We start from the raw sequence: 17453 nt of genomic DNA, 5'->3' as shown, positions 1-17453 counted from the left end.
TTCATGCAGACTCGAGGTGACGAGCACAGAAGACACCCTTTTAATTGGCTCAAATCTGTAAACATCCGAGGGTTGCAGTGAAGCAAGCAAACATTTTTGCTGCAGAAATTTGCATAAACCTTCAGAGAATCCTTTGAAAATCTAGGTGATGCTTTTTGGCCCTGGATTGCTTAAAATCTGCTTAGAGAGGTCTATAAACCATTTAGAGAAAAATAGGACCCTCCAATGTTAACACTGAATGAAAGAACCAAGCCTTCCAAGTGATTTAGGTTCTCTGTTTGCAAGGACCAGAAACACACAAAAGAGGGTGTGGGTCTCAATGGTTTCTAGAGAAAAGTCAGTTCGGGGACTGCCATTTTGTGAGGTTCCACAAAGCCCAGCACATCGCCTGGATTACCTCTGCACAGGGGAAAATGTGCAAATATGGCTGCCTTTTCAAAAGTGCAAAGTCTTTTTCCCAGCCCCCCTTCCCCAGGCTGAAAAGGAGGGTCATAAAGCTCCGCTTTTATGTGGGTAGAGGAAAACTGGCAATTGAAATTATTTCTTAGATAATTTTACAAGTGAGTAATCTCTGTTCAGTTCCATATGTACAAATCAGTGTAAAGTATTCTAGCTTGGAAGGGCCCCCAAATTTGCCCCACATATTCTTACACATTTTCTTTTGTAATTAAAAACTTTATTATTCTTCAATGCATAAGATGTTGCTATTTCACATCCAAGCTTGTGTCCTCTGCTTCCCTGGTGTTTGCTGATTCTTCCGGCATCTGGGGGTGGACAGGGGAATAGAACATTTTAATGGACCTTGGATACTGCTATGGTTCCCTCCAGCAAAGTTAGAGCACAGTTTCTAGAAAGAATATGACTTTTGCTGACAGATGGCAACAGAATTCCTTTAATAAAAAACATCCAAGGTCATCGGAACCTTTTCAAGGGATACAAACGGCCTGCTTCAAACGGTGCTGTGTGTTTCCTGCTTAAGTCTATGTTCACTTAGGTACTTACTGGATGTGAGGATGTTCATAGCAGAAAACCTACCCGTAGACATCCAATCCAAATATTTATAAATGCATTACTAGAAGTCCAAAGACAGTGCCCTTGAAAGGATGGGGGGATGGGTTACCTCTTTCAGGCAGGTTCTGAAGCCTGGATGATCATGCCCATGCATTAATGATGAGGAGAATGCTGGGGCCCTCAAGGACATTTACTTTCAGCTGGTGTTCTCTGGAGCAGCTCCTATCAGAAGTGCAAAAGGAATGTGACTCCTGCCTTTGAAGAAAAAGGACTATTTTTTTCCCAGGGCTGAAACTGAGGGTCCGCTCTTTTCCCGGAACAAATGGAGCCCCTCTCCTCTTCAATGTTGCATTGAGCAGGCTTTTCCATGGGCAAACATTTTGGGGGCAATGGAAGAAGGGAAAACTAGAATTAAATTGCATAGAAATAAGAAATGCACTTAGGAGAGACATAGCAAGGGGTTTCAAAGGGGATCCAGAAAGACTGCTTCCCCTTGAACCCAGCACTGTCCAGGAGGATATTTCTGCCAAGATAAATGCCAAACACTGGGAGTTCAAACCCTTATTTTGGAGAAGTTGACAAGTACCTAAAACCATTTCCAGGCTTTGAGCTGGTTGGTGACTCTCCTACCCCTGGAAACCCCAAGAAATGGGAGGGACCCCAATTTATGTTGGAGAGGTGTTAGGGGGAGGGCGGGCTTTCTTGGCCTGCAGAGCCCTGGTTTTCTGCGCAAGATCACTGGGGCTGGCTTGCCTGGAGATGAGAGGGGCAAAAACCGAAAGTGCCTGACTGCTGCTCCGGAGCCGGCCTTTCTGTGAGGGGAGGGGAGGAGAAGCCAAGTGACCCGCGCAAGGAGACTCGGAGGGGGGTGACTGCCAGCATCACCTCCCCGAGCGCCTGTGCAGTCCACCGCATTCATTTCCCCTCCAACACAACGCTCTATTCAGCAGAGGTTTCGAGCCAAACCAAAAAAGAGCAAAAGAAATACTTCCTAGAAAAGGTGAGGGTCAGGAACCATGGAGGCAAGAGACGCAGAGAGGAGCAGAGAAGAGCAGAGAGGAAGAAAGAGGAGAGGAGGAAGGACGGCAAAGGAGGAGGAACAGAGAGAGAACAGAAGATAGCGGGGAGAGAAAGAGGAAAAAACATGGCGCTTGCGAGCTGTATGTGCAAAATCCGCAAGGAATTGCAGCAAATTCCTTTTTGTTTGAAGAAAATTTACAACTTGGTAATAGACCTTTTTATGACCTATTTGCGGTCGTCATTGGCTGCGGCTGGTCATGTGCAGGCGCCGCTCGCCTTCACGGCCTTTTTCCTGATTTCCCAGGCGAATTTCCCCCCGCATTCTGCCTTCCTGGAGCCTCACCCCCTCTTTTTCTAACCTTTGTCTCTGCAGAGGTGGGATCCAGTCGCCGGCTGCGGGATTGCGGGGTCCGCGGCGGCCTCCGCTCCCGCCCGGCGCCCAACGTGGCCCCACCGCCGCTTCGCTCGGGCCGCGCCGCTGTCGCCTCCGGAGCCGGTGGGGAGCCCGGCGGGCGGGAGAGCCCGGAAGGAGCCCTGGGCGCTGAGGCCCCCGCCGGCGCCGACACCGCCCGCCGGGAGCAGCCGGCCTGCTCCGGGTGACTGCAGCCGCGCGGTTCCGAGGCGACTCCTTCTCCAGCATGAGCGGATCCCTGCCGCCCCCAGTGCGCGTAGCCCGGCAGCGCCTAATGGATTACTGCAGCCGCCCTGGCCGACCGCCGCCTCCTGCTCGGCAGCCTCCGGGTAAGAGTCGCCCCTCCCCGCGCCCCAGCCCTGCCGCCGACGAGCTCCAGGCGCCCACCCCCTTGGGCAGCCCGGTGAGCCTGGCCCGACTCCCTATACTTCTCCGGTACCTTGGGGTGGCTGTCTGCGCCCCCTGCTTCCTAATCACTCCATCTCTGAGCAGGCGTCCCCTGGGGCCCCGGGTGGGGTCTGGCTGAGCTCAGAAGTCGAAGGGAAGCCTCATTTCCCCTCGAGATTCCGAGAGGTGGAGACTGGCAGATAGGACCCCACTGGATCGAGAGCCCCTCAATCCCCAACCTGGGAAGAATCTGTGGATGGTTCCTGGACGTCTTAGCTGTGCTGTGGGTCACTAAAGGCACTCGGTAGTATAGAGCAGTGTTTTGCGGCTTGTCTGTGGTCAGAGGTATCTGGGACGCTAACAGGTGTTTTTTGAGGGTTGAGGGTTGGGGCTGGGGGTGGGGGTGGGGTGGATTCTGCGTACCCAGGATGTGTTTGGTTTGTTAATCTAGGCTTTGGTGAGTGATGCTGGCTAATTTCTAGGGTTTATGGTTTATTGGGCCTTATGTATGAGATGGAATTTTAAATATTTTTAACCGTTTCTCTCGTTCTTAAAGAATTTTTGTAGCAACTTAAGAAAGGTTCCTCCCACATCTAATAATCTATCAGGTGAATTTGGATTATTTTATGTCACAAAATGGATACATGCTTTGGGAGGGAACGGGGTCAGAAAATCCGGTGGAGGTCTTGGGTAAAAATCAATAGATATTTAAGAAATTCAAAGCATGTTTAAGTTCAAATATTACGTGTGTTTCTTATTTGCCAGAATAGGAAGAGTAGGTATTTTGCTCTCTAAATGCCCTGTTGTGGGTTTTTGCCTACAAATAAACGTTATATAGCAACATTTTACCCTCTTCTTCAAAATTACTGAACTGAAACATTATCTATGCATCAAAAGAAAATCCTTTGCAGAAAAAAAAAAAAGAATGCTCTTTTAGCCCACCGATTTTGAACAGCATTTGAGGATGCATCTCTCAAATCCTCTTGACTATTCCCTCATGAACACCTTGTGAAATATTAAAACCTGTGGACAATCTGCCGCATTGCGCATGGGGTGGACCTCCGCACCGCTGAATATCGTCTCCAAAGCACCCAGCGGCAAATCCTAATATTCCAAATATTCCTTTGTAATCGTTTTGGCCATAAAAGTGTTCCCAAACAATAAATGATATCTGTGTAGAAAGGTATTTTTAGTAATTAACGATGGAATCACGCTGGTTTCAAAATGGAGGGCCACTAATTTGTGGCCAGTTGATGCTGAGGAATTGTCGTGGATCACTATGATCTCACAAATAAGAAAGTGTATTTTTTATTTGGAATGTCTGTATTTTGTAACTATTTCGCCACTACGGTACAATGGCTGTTGAGATCATTGTTTCATATTGGTAAAAAGCATTACCTATTGAAAAGCAGGCCCTTGGTCAGAGGCACGTAGGCCTGTCCCCTGGCAGCTCCAAAGCCTAAGGAGCCCCGTAGGTGGGCTGGGACAAGCGTGGGGGTGGAGAGGAGTTGTGGCCATGATGGCCAAGCCCTAGGGTTCGGAGCTTCAGTCGCTTTTCCCTGGATTGGGTGGCTGAGTGCGACCAAGTGACTAAAAACCGAGGCAGGCTTCAGGTCCTGTTACGCAGCAGAGGGTGAGGTCATGGGCAGATATGGAGGACTGAAGGGTTCTTTGTAAGTCCTGTGGTAGCATTAAGAGCTTATTGGAACTTAATGGTCGGTTGCATTTAAGGGAATAAATAATCTGCAAATCACATTTGAACTCAGGCCAGGAGAAGACTAGTTAACGCTTTTGCTACTGTTGGAAATGCCCCCATTGTCTCTGTTAACCCCAATTAAAAAAAAATTAAACTCAATTTTTAAAAATTAAGTAAGAAACACTTGGACTCTTAAGAGCTCACAAGCCAGGAAGTGTAACTCCCAGCGTCCTCAGCCCGAACCTCTATCCGTTTACAGTTCAGGGAGCCACTGACATGTCGGAGCCTCGGTGTTTTTACGGGTCAGGCTGTGAGCTGGGCTTGCACTCTTCATGGGGACCAGGGAAAAGAGCAAAACGCGCTATTATAAATGTGGCCAAGCACCAAGGCTGAAAACCAAACGTATTTTCCTGTCAGATGCTCCTTCAAATAAATATATTTCGCCAGAATTCTGTTTTCTGAGCTAGAGAAGCAGGGGAAATCGGAACAAAGACAGTATTTCACTCTGGGCAGGCAGGCAGCTGTTAGAGGTATTTACGGCCTTGCCGCAGTGCGGCCGCGGGGCAGGGCACGCGGGGGCACCGGAAGCTAGGGAGAAGCCACCAAGAACTCGGAATTCCGATTTAAGTCCAATTTAGGGCCACTTTTCCGGAACTGGTGTGAATAGATACCCTCTTTCTAGGAACGAGTCCATTAGACTTGATGGTTGTGCAGAATGAGGGATAAGTCGTGATTTCTGAACGTAGGGTGATTTTCCCCCGCCTCGATTAACCACTCAAGAGAAGCAGTGTACTGGATGTGAAATTGCTGATCCAAATGACAACCTTGAGAGTGTTCATTGGCAACATGGCGATTTTGTTGGTTTGGTGGAACAGGGCTTGCAAATCAGAAAGGACGGCTGGGGGTTTTAATACAGGTTTTCCTGAAAAAAAAGAAAAGAAAAGAGAAAGTACGTTTCCTGCCTCTCTGAGATGGGGCGTCCAAGCTCCTGGGCAGGTGAGCACGCAAGCAGTGCGCGCTGGCGCACACCGCAGAGCGCTGCGCGAGCTGCTCTTACAGTTCAGTGCCCTAGGCGCCTGCCACGCACGCTCGTTCGGCGTCTGGCGCATGTGCAGTGAAATAGCCCAGCCCGGGGATCCAGCCATAAGGCACGGATGGGGGAGGGGGCGAGTGGACTCAGCAGGAAGATAGAACCCGATCTCTCCACTCCCCCCTCCCTCAGTATTCGCTGCTCATCTTTCCTTTATTCCAGCCTTCAATCTAAATATAGCCAAACATGTTGTCCTTGACTACGTTATTTTCAATCATCTTGACTCACCACCCCATCCCAATTTAAATCTGTACTTTAGAAACAGTCTGCAAATGCGAGCTAGTGGCCAAAGGGAAGCCAGATCTTCTTTGAAGGTGTTAAAAGTGACACACACACACACGCACGCACTTTTAACACCTTAAAAGAAAATTTTTATGTGTGATCCTCAGGGAAGTGTTACAGATTTTTTTTTCAGCCTGGTGCTTCTGCTTTAGGAAAAGGCCTTTCCTCCTGGCTTCTGCTCAAACCGCCAAACTTCAGGCCAGTCCTTCAGCCGTACTATTCCCGGACTTTGTTACGCCAGAGCAGCACGTTCGAGGGCTCTGCGGGGTCCAGCGGCTCGGCAGAGAGCAGTCAAATAAATAAATAAACGGACAAACTGGAGGGATTTTCCGCCTGGACTCGCCTAATTAATGGGGGATGCACGCTCCTGGGCCGAGAGCCTGGGGGGTGGGACGGGAGGGGGGTCTCAGGATCCTCTCGACTTCTGGCCGCCCCGGGGGACACTGAGGGACCGGCTCCCAGCCTCTGGTGCGGGAAGATCTCCACCCGCGCGAAGAAGCCTCAGCCTCGGGTTTTCCGGGCGGGCTCAGTCCCCCTGCTCGGCTGTCTGGCACCTTGTCCAGGAGGAGGCGCTGTAGGACAAGCGTCTTGCCCGCTGCGGCGGCGCCGGTGATGCCCCAGGCGCGGGCGGGGGTAGGGGAGGACACGTGACTCCTCTTCCTCCTCTACCTCCTCCTCCTCCTCCTCCTCCTCCTCCTTCTCTGGTCGCAAAGTGCTTTGGCCTCTGTGGAGGGTCGGAGGTACTGCGCCCACCCCCAGAGGGCTGCTTCCCGGGATGGGCAGTTTAGGCAGACCCGAGGCCGCGGAGCCTGAAGGCAGATTCCAGGGTGGCAGGCCACCTCACTTCCTCCGCCTTCCCGGAGGTGGCGCGATTTCCGCGCGCTGGGCTCCTAGAAGCAGGAAACTAGGGTCCCGCGGTAGGACAAGACGTGTTTAACCATCCCCCTCGGGCTGGGCTGCTGTTCTTGCCACTTTCCATTACTGCGATCCTTGGTACCTAGAATCCGCAGCCTTGAAAAGCACGACGTTCAGCGCCTCCCGAGGCAGGCGGACCGGCCTCGCCCTGACTCTCCTACCACAAGGCCTGGGTTCCGGGATTCCCTCTAGGCTTCCTTGAGGCTGAGAGGGTGGATCTCATTGACTTTGCAGCTTGAGAACACTGCAGATGCACATCTCAGCCCTTTTCCACACCACCCACACACACTCCTCTCACCCCTGCGCCCATTTCAGGACCTTGGGGGCTCCACGGGTCGTTTCTTGCACCACTGTGACACCCAACTTCGACAGTCGGCCCCGACCCAACACCACTGATCCTCCATTGTCTGTTGGCAATGCAGTCTTTTTCTTCCCTCTTTTCCGTACTTAAGGACAATGATTCTTTAATAAAGACCTGCATTCAAATTTGTTTATAATTCAGGTTCCTGGGTCTCAGGCCAGACTTAATAAATCATAATATCTGGGACCTGCATTTTGTAAACACTCTCCCAAAAGGCAATTAAGAAGCATGCTTATATTTGCCAACTACTGGTCAAGTGTCTCTCCTGCTTCTTCTATGGTTCTTTGGTGTCCAGGGGCCAAGTTCCCTTTACCACTCAGCAACCCCCATAGTTCCTGGGGCTCCCTCCCTAATTGAGTTTTTAAATGTCACTACCCTATAGGCTGATTAATTGCTCCCATTTAGGGAAGGGGACATTGATTTCTTGCTAACTTGGAGATTTTAAAGAGGTGAGTATGTTCCCAGTTCAGACCGCCTTGGTTCAAATCTTTACCACTTACCTGCTCTGTAACAGGCAAATAGGGCAAATTCCCTGGGCCTGTTTCCTCATTTGAAAAGTAGGAATAAGAGTACCTTCAAGGTTGTTATGAAGATTTTTTTACTTACATAGCAATACTGTGCTGTGCGATATTCTAACTACCTTAAACACATTAATTCACTGGTTAAGTACTTGAAAGAGTGTTTTGGCGCATAACAAGCATTCAGTACATATTGCTTATCATTATTATCTCTTTTCTGCTCAACATCAGGCCTAGACTTTTAGAGCTGAAAGAGACCTGGTTCACTCACCCAATTCTTGAAATCTACAGAGGAGAAGACAGGCGTAGGCTTGGTCACACAGGAAGTGACAGACCCAGGAGAACATAGTTCTGGAGTGCTTCCTCTTGCTGGAGTGGGCCTCGTAGGCCCTGCTCCCTTGGGTCTCGGGTGTCTGGCATCTGCCTGTGGGTAGACTTCAGGGATGCATCCAGAAGGAAAGTGCCGCTACCCCCTCAGTGGGCAGATGGGCAGATTGAGGAGGCCTTGAACCCACACAGGCACATCTGTGACTCCTACAGAAGGCTGCAGGCCTTTCCTGAGAGAGTTACCTCCACCACCACCTGTCAGTCACACCCACCAAAGCAAGTATCCCCTTTTTAGGGCGCCTGGGTGGCTCAGTTGGTTAAGCGACTGCCTTCGGCTCAGGTCATGATCCTGGAGTCCCGGGATCGAGTCCCACATAGGGCTCCCTGCTCAGCAGGGAGTCTGCTTCTCCCTCTCCCGCTCCCCCCTCTTGTGCTCTTTCTCTCTCACACTCTCTCTCTCAAATAAATAAATAAATAAAATCTTTAAAAAAAAAAAAAAGTATCCCCTTTTTAGCCTCTTGAAATCTGGAGCAGGGTAAAAAGGCAAAAGGCCAGTGGGCAGTAGCAGAGGATGCCAGAAGTGTCCCACTCCCTCTTAATCTGCTTGTGTTCCAAGATCTGGGCTCCAGGGCCATGGTTGAGCCACAGCAAACTTGGGCCACACTGATGTCAGCGTGTATCTTGGAGAGGCCTTATCCCCCCAAATCTCCATCAGCCTTTCCAGATTTTTGCGATTCTTTCTATCTTTTTAAAAGAGCTATGTAAATACTATTTCATGCTACAACCCACATACATGCACAGACCCCTTGCAACCAGGTTCCAACCCCTAGTCCTGGCTTCCATGACTTGTGCTTATAGACTTTTCCTAACAAGGCCTCCGCGGCCCTTTGCCAAGCTACTTCTCTTGGCTTACCCAGGAGTTCACCTGGGTCAGATTTTCTCTCAAAACACATAAAGTCTCTTTAGCTACCAACCATGCCAGATGAAGTTTGGCCTATGGCATAGGGCAGTGCTGCAGTCACCAGCCATCCCCAACTCCCGTGCCATCTAACCTCCACTCTTGTTTCTCAAAGTACTAAGATGGCCATCCCAGGCCCTACCCTTCTTGGGACCCCTGGAGCCTTTTCTAGCCCCCAGCTCCATCATCAAAGGCCCTGTCTCAGGGCCCATTCATTTGGATCCCATCTCTCACTACTGGAGTTTTCCTCTGGGGTCACCTTTTCTTCCCCAGAGGACACCAAGCCAGAACTCCAATGAGCAGACTCCATTGTAGGAGGTAGGGTTGAGGGTAGTGGGAGAAGTGTTCCTTTTTAAGTGCTAGAGTATAGTGCCAGGAATATGGGATTATATTTCTCTCCTGCTTGGGACTCCCTGCTCAGCTCCTCTCTGGCTCTACCCCCATCCTGTGTTCCCAAGTACCAGGCCTAGGTAGTCTCCTTCTTCCATCTGCCCCCTACCTAGGGAGTTCATTCAAAGTCCCATCCCTACCTATCCTGGTTATGCAGACACTTAGTTTAAGAGGAGAGCTCAATACTGCCTCTGGGCAAGAGGCCTCTTAAAAGTCAATGTCAGACTATTCTTCCCTGGGGGCCACATAGCAAGGGCCCTTAGAGTGGACAGAGGGCAGACCTCATTACACCTGGAGTGTAGCTGATACCTGTTGATGCCCCTTCACTTTCTCCTCCTTCCTGGGAGCTGCTCTGGCTTCTAGGTTGGTGGAGCCCTACCTGGGACCCTACCTCATGGGAGCTTTCTGGGCAGGAATTCCCAGGACTGGCCCTTTTCAGCCAAATGGGGAGGGATAGTGCCCAGAGTCCCGCTTCTCCCCAAAACGAATTCATTGCAGGTTTTAAAGAAGGCTTCAACCTCTCCTTCCACACCTCTTCTTCTGTTACTACTACCACCACCATTGAAACTCCTTGAGAAAACTCCAACAAATTGGCCCAAGTTAGTATGCTGTTCCCCCTGACGCTCAGCCTTCTTCTTAGACCAAGTTTGTTCCTTCTTTTCCCCACTCCCTCATTCATTCACAGAAGCCCAGGACACTGGGAGCTTGGGGGCAAGGGAAAACTGTAGGAAGGTGGACATTCTCTCCTTAATCATGTTGCCTGGCTGCCCTAAGATTAGAAAGTAATTGAAGATATCTGCCTCAATGTCTTCCTTTCCTCCTTTTTCCTCTGCATGGCTGGTTACTTTCCTGTTACCATCTCAATATACAGAATAGGCTATGTCATTTTATTCATCTTCTTGTGTGAGCCACAGTGAAGACTGCAAGCAAGCCCAGTCACTGTCCTTCATTGCCATTCATTTAAAAAATATCTACTGAGCCCAGATCAGGCACCTGGCATTGTTTCAAACAACCACTTCCTCAGCTCGGTCTCCTCCTTGCACCCCACCCCCCATGAAAAGCTCACACAATTGCCTAGAAAGTCACACATCCTTTGATTAATTCTGTTTTATTAACTTAAGGAAAAATCAAGAAAGCTGTTCTCCATCTCTCAAATTCTAAGTATTTTTTTTTTTTACGGTGGATTAACTGGGACTAATTTTTAAGCTGCTCACCTAGTCCTAACAGAATCAGAAATCATTTTTTAAAGGGTTGCTTTTTACTCATATTTTTAAAATGGATACTACCAACTGTAAAAGAAAAAGGTCCTCCTAAGGGGCTAAGAAATAAATGCCATATAGTCTGAGCTAACAGCTCCCCGCTTTCAGCTAATGAAAGTCAAATCAGGAAATGAGTTCAGAAATACCCAGAGAATGGGTGGAAGTTAGAATGCAAAGAGATCTTTGTAGAGAGGGATCTCTTTCATGGGCTTGGTAGGACTTGCTGATGAGAACTTTGGCAACTGAATTTGATTTAGAAATCGTGTGTGTGTGTGCGTGCTCTACAAACCTACACATAACTCCCATTCTTTTCATCATAATAGTCAAAATCATACATGTTTTCACACTGATTGGTAGAAACTCTGGCGGGCCATGGAAGGGTGCTGGGAGTCAGTTCTTTCTTTATGTACCCCCTTGGTGGGAGCTGGGGGCATCTTTCCCACCCCCACCTAGCCCAGCACAGAATGTCATATTCTCCGGTAGAGCAGTAGAGCTGGGCCCAAGCTCCTTTTCTGGGCTTTCTCAGCAGGAGAGCGCACTCCCTCCTTCTCTCTTAGGCTCACCTTCTAGTGGGAGTGGCAGTGTGGGGGCGTAGCATTTCACTCAGGTTTGGGCGCAGGGACCATGAGCCCCTGGCCCTGTGGGAGCAGGGACATCTGACTTCCTGGGCTTGGGTTCCTTGAGAACCTCATTTGCTTCCTCACACCCTGTCCCCTTCACACTAAGGCTGTTTTATTGTTTTATAACCTTCTTTTAGAGCTTCAGTTGCCAAAGATCCCGATGGTGCTATTCTCCAGTTTCTCACTTTACCAAACCCCAAGTCTTGCTGTTTTAAGCAGTTTGGTCACTTGCAAAGGCTCCCCTTTCAGAGCCAAGCAAATTATAGAAACCTCTAGGCATGTGGCTACCTTCACCTTTCTCACTGAGCCCATCCACAATAATACAGAGCCAAGTGTTAACCCCAAATGCCACCCCCACCCCAAGCCCACCCAGCCTCTCCCTAACCACCCTTTTTTCTGTTGAAGTTTGAACAAAATCTCAAATAATTCCTGGTATAAGCAAGTAAGGAGTAGCCTTTGACTTGCCTTTTTATTTACCACATCTAGAGCTAGAGAATGATTGAAATAAAGGAGTTGATGGTACTCACAGTGAATGCAGCCAAAGAATCATAAGACATGCCCACCAACCAGTCTTTTCGAAATAGCACTATCTCCCAGCTTAAACAGACTTCTCTGAAAAGATGCTATTTGAAAAGCCCAGGGTATTGATATGAATATGACCCCCCTTGCATCCTGAATATTTGGAACTATTTAAATGTGAGAGAACAGTTGCAGTGAACCTTTATTTAGTGAATAAAAGTTTAAAGCCGAAGGTTATTTATGGTTGTGCAGAGATGAGACCTGAGTGGCTATTTACGAGCACGTGATTCCAATAAACTTTGTTTTATGGCTTGAGAGTTGACAAGCCAAAATATAATTCCCACCATAAATTAGGTTAAGAGCATACAAGTGCAGATGCTTGGTTCTTGGAGCAGCGATAGGGAAGTGAGAGGCTCCAGCTAGCACCAGGCTCAGAAGGAGACAGTTCTACTCCCAGTTCCCTTGCCCACTAGGAGAGAAAACCAGTAAGTCACTTATTACTTTTTCCAGGACAGCTCCAGGGGTGGGGGATTTCTCTGCCTTCTCTTTCCTGCCTGGGGTGAGCAGAAGTCCCAGAGAAGTTAATTTTCATTTTAGCCTAAACCTAACTTAACAAATAGAATGGGAATCCCGGTTTCCTCCTCTCCCTTCTGGACACAGCAAGTTAGGAACTGAGGGCTCCTACCTCACAAAAGGGACTTACTGTCTCTCTCCTCCTCCTAATGGAGCATCTGCCTCAGACGTGGAATTACACAGTGGTAGTGTAGGTGGAGAGAGTGCGAGAGTGGGGGAGAGGGGGAGGGAGCGAAAGGATGAGGATGGAGAGGGCTTTGCCTCTGAGATTTCTCAGGGAAGACTGCCATCCTAGAATAGATGAAAACTTAAAGCTGGACACCAGCCCCTGTGAAGAGCACGGCTCTGTAAGATTGCTTTGTGAGCGCTCCAGTAGCAATGCTTGACAAAATACTGTCACATCCAGAGAGCTGCAGAACAACCTAAAGCATGGCCATTTACCTTCAAACCCATCGATTTTCCTCCTCCTTTGGTTATCATTTGGGTCCTCATTTCCCTTGGAAATTGTTCTTTGTTTTGAATTGGAGCAGAAGTGGGAAGGCAAGTCCCAGTCATGCCTGGCCCTTCTTTGGAAAGGAGAAGACAGGTTTTGGGGGCGCTAGTTGGGGCTGGGGAATTTGAAACCAATCTGAAACTGGGAAAGGGGGTTGAATTGCGCCCAGCGCGAGGCAGACGGGGAGCTGGGGCAGGGGACAGATGCAGCGGCCGCCCCCTCCCCAGTGGACTTGCGCCCACCCGGCCGATTGTGTAGAAGGAAACACACAAAGGCCCATTTTCTCCTCGCTTCCCGTTTTCCCACTGGGGAAACCCTGTTACAGGCAGCCTGAGTCGGGCCAGGCAACCAGTAAGGTTTTGCCCAAGGGTGCATGGAGTGGGGGAGGTGACGGGGGCCATACTCTCCTACTGCCCGGGTCTGCCCTTGAGGACTGCGGTCTCGCGCTCCGCGGAGAACTTGGCGCAGTTCCTGGGGGCGGCACCCGAAGCGGGGAGGTCTGGGTATTGGTGGGGTGCCTGGGCCTTGTCATTTTTCTGTATATCCTCTATCTCTGCTTTATTATCCTGTGGAATTTAAGTGACCCCCGTTTTCATTGCAACAGGTTCGGGGCCGTGAGAGACTGCCGCTGTAAGTACCTTCCCGTTTCTTCCGAACTGCGAAGAGGCGGTATTGATAACTGGGGAGGTGTTGGCGGAAGGGCCGCGCCAGAAGACTGGGCGGGTGGAAGGGCGGCTCTGGCCGCCCTGGCCTGGCGGTACGAGGCGAGCTCTCTTTGGGAGTGGAGGCTCTAAGTTGTGCTCCTGGATAGATTTCCTGGGGCCTAGTTCACAGCCACCCAACCAAGAGAACACACCGCAGGCTCTCGCCCCTGTCTCCTTGGGCCTCTCTAGGCCTCCCCAGCTCGCACAGGTGCAGCTCCGCTGCCGCCCTGCGCTTCTGTTAAGAGCTTGCAGCTAATTAGCAGCCCGCCCTATTAACGAGTTTCGAGTTTCGGCGAGCATCGCTTTCTGCTCGAACCAGCCTGCTAAACGCCAGATCAACGCGGTTCCCCTCCGCAGCCCAGCCTAGCTTAACCCGGTCCAGCCTGGCCCAACCTTCTCTTCTCTTGTTTTGTTCTGTTTTTAATAAAAAAGAAGAAAGAAAAACGTAACCCTCTACGGCTGCGGGTGTGTGAAGTTGGTCCGCTTCCGGGAAGGGCTGCGAATTCTGAGCTTTAGGTGGAAATCCCTCCCCGCCCCTCCCCCGCGCCAGCCCCAGAGGTTTGGGCTCTGGGCTGGGGACACGGGCTGAGCAAGGCGGGAGGGATACGACCATTCTGGTTCACCTCTGCTCCTCTGGAGCTGCAGTTCGAGAATTTTCGCGCCAGAGCCGCTAGTGTTGCAGGCAAACGTCGTGGTGGTGGTGGTGGTAGAGCTGCGGTGGGGGGCAGAGATTCTTGGGGACCTGGGCTCAGAAGTTTGGATCTTTCTGAGTTGCCTGTGCTGCGGAAGACAGGTACATTTCTGAGGCGGCCTGTGAAATCTCCAGGAGGGCTATCCCATTAAGGTGATGGTAGTGGCAGAAGAATTAAGGAAGAAACAGTGACGCCTCCCTCACTGCAAAATGGAGATTATTTTATTTTAATGGGAGATGGAATGTAGGAGGGCTATAGAAGCCAGGCACCCTTCCTCTCTGGTGAGACACCCTTTGCTAGGGCTTGGCTCTGGGCCAGGTTTCTCTGCCCTCCCAGGGTGGGCAACCTACTTGACTTCCTGGGGGCTGTGTTCCTCCCCAGAAGTGGAGATTCTGCCCAGTTCATAGTTCCCCTCTATTAATCAGGCTGGCCCAAATGAAACCAGCTCTGGGCTCCAGGCTGGAAAATCTGGTATCCCCAGGACACCCTGGTTTTGCCCCCTTTCTGCCATTGCCCCTGCTCTGGGTGCTTATCTCTGCCAGTGCTCCTCGCTTGCAAACCCACATTCGGCACCCTGTAGCTGAACACAGCACAAAAAGCCTAAGAGATCAAAAGCATTTGTATGGGCAGTTGAGCGGGAGGTGAATATTTAACGCTTTTGTTCATCAATAACTCGTTGGCTTTGACCTGTCTGAACAAGTGGAGCAATAAGGTGAAATGCAGGTCACAGCGTCTAACAAATATGAAAATGTGTACCCTCACCCGGATCCCCACCCAGCCCAGCAGCCTCCCCCAATTTGTCTGGGTAAAGCCTAGGCCCAGTGTCCCCAGGCAGGTGGGTGTGTGGGAGCGCTGGGCATTAGGGGAAGTTGGGGGGACCCCCCCCCAACAAGGGAATTTGGTATACGGTAGCCTCCGACTCTCCTTAGATTTGGCACCCAGGAAATCCCTACAAAATAGCCAAAGCCCTGGAACCAAAGGATGGAGGGGGTGGGGTGGGGAGTGTCCAAAGTGCAGAGTAGAAGCAGGGAGCCAATTTTGCCAGGCTGGGGGACAGAGGGGAGTTTCCCTGCTCTACCCCACCAGATCCAGGATAAGGCTGAAACTAATTTTTGAATCATAAGGGAGAAAATCAAAACAATCAAAAAAAAAATTTTAACACCTCTGGCCTATGGTCAGAGATCCAAAAGCCCCTCTTGAGCCCGGGCATCCTTCTGCCCCTGAAGCCCATCCGGGCCCTGAGTGTGTCTGTGTTCTTCGTGCCCCAGACCGGGGGGTGAGCCCTAGACGGCGCTGAGGCGCTGGGGTGGGTGCAGTTCCTGAACTTTTGTACTCTTGTGTGCTGCCGTCGGCAAAGCAGAAATAATGAAACTTTGTGATATGTTTGTAAATGATTTCAAATGACCCCTCGCCCTGCCCTTCACCATTAGCGCGCCGACCCTAGCCCAGGGCAGCTCGGTGCCTGCAAGCAGTGCCTGCCGCGGGGTCTGCAGCAGCGGGACAGAGCGGCCAGCCCGGCACAGGGCCCAGGAAGGTAAATGAGAGACTTCTGGGAGAACGAGCTTTGTCAGCCAACCTGGCTTGCTCCCGCACTGGGGAAAAAAGAATGGGTGGAGGATATTCCCCTCTTGCATCTTTTCTTCTGCCACTGAGCGCGTTTGCACCTTTCAGGAAAATACCACTTGATAAGGGGGGGGGGTATCTGGATCTGGAGGGGGGGTAATAAAGCTGCCATTTCCAGGATGGATTATTTTTTCTTCTTTTCTTGTCTTTCTTTCTTAAGAAGACTGTCCCGTCTCCTTGGCTGCTCAGTCACTCCAGCCCTGGTACAAGGATGGGGAACTCGTTGCTGCAAATTTTCACCAAGCTCTCCAAGCTACCTGAACCCTCTCTGAAAGTGCGAGGAGCTGCGTCGGGCTGGTGATGGCTCCGAGGAAGAGGCCGGGGCTGCCAGCGGTCTGGGTACCCACTCTGGGTGGAACCTGGAGCTAGTAACGTTGTCTATATATACCCTGTAGAACCGAATTTGTGTGGTATCCACATAGTCACAGATTCGATTCTAGGGGAATATATGGTCGATGCAAAAACTTCATGTTTCTCCGAAATGGCCATAGTCAGAAGCAGAGGCCAGAGGCAGCCGGGCGCGGGTCAGTTTTCTTTCTGTTTTATTACCTTAGACTCCAGGAGGATGGACTGAGCCTGGTGCCATAGTGGAGTCTTTGCCTCGAGAAGCCCCGCAGAGGCTCCTGTGTAAACCCTTAATTGGTTGCATGAATGCAGGGCCAAAGGGCTAGCTTTTGGGGGACTGGGGAGCAGGGTGGAAGGCCAGGTAGCCCCAGCCCCAATTCTGCCCTGAAGGAGTATGAGGTGAGGTCAGAGGCTGCCAGTGAGGGGGCTCACTGGTCATTGACCGGCATGTGGGAAGAAGGCCATTTAGGAAGAAGGAGTGCAGGGTCCTTTGGAGCCCATCTGGGTGAGGTGGAGGTGCCATCACCACCTTCCAGGCCCGCCCCTCAGCTGCACGAGCTGGGGGTGGGGAGGCGGGTAGCAGTCTTGCCATACCTGAAAGACCGGCTTGGGCTAGAAACACTCCAGCCTGGGCACTCACAGAAAGCTTGGCAGTTACTCATTGCCTGATTTGATTCAGGCCAGCCAGATTGTTGTAACTTTTGGGTGACCCTGATGAAGACAAAGCCAGGACTCGGCCTTTGTATGGCAGAGTCCCCGCTCCCGCGGGCGGGAGCCCTGCCTGCCTGGGGTACTCCGCCTAACTCAGAGGCTGCCTCACCCACCCGCCTGGTGGTATTCTGCAGCCTGACAGATTTGGGGTTTCATTCCCCCCATTGAACTGTGCCCATTTTGGGGGGCTGTTTTCAGGCGGGGGTGCGTGGAGAGGGCACTCGAGGTTAACAAAGTCGGTGGCAGACAAAAGCTGGGATTACCTGCCAGGAATGAGGGTGCTGGGGATTAGAGAACTACGTTAACATCTGGTGGGGGCCTTCAAATGTGCCATGGCGAGTCACTTGATTACACGTATGTTATTTAGTTAAATTTGTGAAAATTATGAGATGCTCACCAACCCGGTGATAAACTCGCTCCCTCGCTATTGGCTGGCCTGGTCACATGGCCGCCAACTTTATTCAGTTGACAGCAAGTAGGAGGGCCCTATGGAAGGAGAAAAAAAGACAACACGAGAAAAATTAGTATTTTCTACCTTCTGAAATTA

This window comes from Phoca vitulina, unplaced genomic scaffold (genome assembly GCF_004348235.1).
Source record: "Phoca vitulina isolate PV1807 unplaced genomic scaffold, GSC_HSeal_1.0 scaffold1, whole genome shotgun sequence".
Taxonomy (NCBI): domain Eukaryota; kingdom Metazoa; phylum Chordata; class Mammalia; order Carnivora; family Phocidae; genus Phoca; species Phoca vitulina.
This window is presented reverse-complemented; position numbering follows the sequence as displayed.